Below are 2,946 nucleotides of genomic sequence, written 5' to 3' on the forward strand. Positions count from 1 at the left end.
AATGCGAGCAAAATTTGTTAAATTGACATAAAAATGACTGAAAGCCAACAAAAGTTGAAAATTATGTTCAAAATTTTGAAAAAAATAGTTGAATAAACCTAAAAATTGTTGAAATGAATAACATTAACGAAAGAAAAATAAGATTAGATTGGCCTAAAAATTTAAAAATCAACACAAATTTAAGACAAAATATTCAAATTCAGGCAAAATGCAGCCAAACTTACTCAAATTGTAAGAACATTGCTTGAAATGTCAAGAAACTTTGTTAAATTGGTGCAAAAATTGTTCGAAATGATGGAAATATATAGAATGAAAAAAAAAAAAAATCAATGTTCAATGTTCAATATGCCAAAAGACACTTATTCAAAGTGTCTCGAAATCGCTTCAAGTCCTGCAAAAAGTCCTGCTTCTTAAAAAATTACGCTGAAATTTTATGAAGTGCTGGAAAAAGAATTCTACTCGTAAGTAAAATCTAAAAATGCTGGATGAGATTCCATCTGTTTTTTTTCCAGATAAGTAATATTTTACCTCAAATCCAAACTTTGAATCTTTTAGGGTCTGTATAGAGTGAGATATGTCTTATAAACCAAATTTTTGGAATTTTGACCCCTACAAATTTTTGTAAGAACTTTATTTCCATTCTTCATCATTTGAAATTACTGTGAGTTGTGAAGTTGCTCGATCGAGCAAATCCAGAGTGCCAGCTCCGGTTTGAAGCCTGGTGGAGGGCAGGGCAGAGTCTGCAGTCATCTCAAGAAATGGAAGCATTCAAAATTGATTTGATTATATTTTTAATTTTCTAATATTGTGTCAGTTAATCAAATTAAAAAAAAAAAAATTGCAGATTTTTGTACTCTTATTGAATAAGAAAAAGAAGTGAAAAAATACAAGTTATTTTACAGAAAATTTTGTGGAAAGTCGTTCTCAATTTCACCATGCTAAATTACCTAGATAATGATTTTTTTATACAAAGTTTATTGTTTTTTTTTATTTTTCCATTTTTTTTACTCGTTTTCTTTGCTAAAAAATAATGCGTAGATTAGTATAGATAGTTTTTGACTCATAACGCTGATAAGTTCTGATGATAAATTTTGATCTTCGCCCTTCGTATCACTTTCATATTTACGTCTCAATATTAATTTTTCACGTCAGAATTTTGTTTCGCAATTTCGAAATAAATTAATGGATTAATATAAATATCTATTCTGGTGACTATAATATTTCGCAATATGAAAAAAATCCGCGACTCTACGTCAATGAAATTTTCAACGTCGTATATTATTCGATGACCACGATTATACATATGTACATATGAGATAATGGTAAAATCCGAACGGTGAATGACATTTTTAGATAAGCCGATTTAAACGGTGCTAGAGTCATAAATTTAATATTTTATTTTATTGTACTTATATAATTTCAACTCTCGTTTGTTTAGGTATTATAGTACCAAAAACCCACTTATTGTTAGTATCTTTATGAAACACTCGAAATTTGAAACACAATAGAACAAAAAGGGAAATTAGGTAAATTCCAAGTTATCGTTTTGCTGCTCGTTTATTTACCTCACGCACACATACTACCCTCTACCCAGCGTCAACACTGGGATGCTTTTTTTTCTTGGGTAGTGCGTTAACAACCTCTCGGTTAAAAATAAACCTCGAAAGATTTGTTCGAGTCATTTAAAAGAGGGTGGAATGATTGAAAATAAATAGTTTTCGCGGTGGAGGTGTAAGATAGAGTGGAGAACCGAGTCTTAGCCCTAATATCAGGTTTCGGTTGCTTGTCATTGTCAGAAAAGAACATGTTTTCAAATGGGAGATTCTTTTTACGTACCACCTGTTATGTAGAGGCAAGGGCATCTCCAAGGTCATCCTTTTAACCACTTCCTCTTAAAAGATCTTTTCCTTTACAAGTGTTTTTGGTTCGGGCTCGGGGTTCGCTCTGTTGCCAGATTACTTAAGAAGCGTTCATTTTATGAGGAAAAAAAATTCTTATTCGTGATGCTTGCGTATGAAGAATTATTACACCAATGTATACCTAGGTCTAGGTACCTTACCTACTAGTTATATTATACCATTGTATCGTGTATTTACCTTTTGACGCCTCAGATGACCGATGATTCATATTAAATACAAACGTGTTTATAGTATACGAGTACGTGAAATTCTCGCTGGACAAACGGAGAGCGCAGTCACCTTTTTTCGACAGATGAGTCATTTCAATGCGCGCGTATGCGAAACGAAAGTCCTACATTTTACCTATCGCTATCGATATTCGTGAAGTAGATGAATCATTTCCATAAAATCTGCATTTCAACTAAACCGACCTGTTCTTTATTATTGCATTATATACGCGAATACGTGAACAATTTTTTTCTCCATAAATTTTAACCAATAACAATGAGAGGCCTTGATGAGACCGAATATGCAATGCCAGCTATATTGCAACTTATCTATAATACGTGTTTTTCTATGCAGTATATCAATTCTTTTGTATCCTAAAATCGTCTGGGTTTGCATTATTACTCGTACTTGCATGAGACATGTAATATGTGTCATTGCATTCGAATTTTTTCTTATAAGTACGTCATAAATAATGGCAAGATTGATTTTTTGAAAAGAGTGATGAGTGCGGTGAAAGAGGGTTACGTGTTTGAGATTTTGAAGATTGTTTCATGCCTCTTCTAATGATCGTTGAAAATGGAAGTATTCGACTTTTACATACGAGTAGGTACAATTTTGATCACGTTTTCATAACTTTCGAGAAATTTTCAGCAATTTTCATTGTAATTTCATCATTTAAAAAAAAAATTTAATGATTTTTATACATCACTTCAGGAACTTTATTTGCATTTTAAGAATTTTGTTGTGAAAACGCAGTTGATTTTTCCTCCTAGCTATTTATTTTATTCAATTTTATTTTTTTTGGTAAGTAATTCCCAAT

This window comes from Planococcus citri, chromosome 5 (genome assembly GCF_950023065.1).
Source record: "Planococcus citri chromosome 5, ihPlaCitr1.1, whole genome shotgun sequence".
In the NCBI taxonomy this organism is placed as follows: domain Eukaryota; kingdom Metazoa; phylum Arthropoda; class Insecta; order Hemiptera; family Pseudococcidae; genus Planococcus; species Planococcus citri.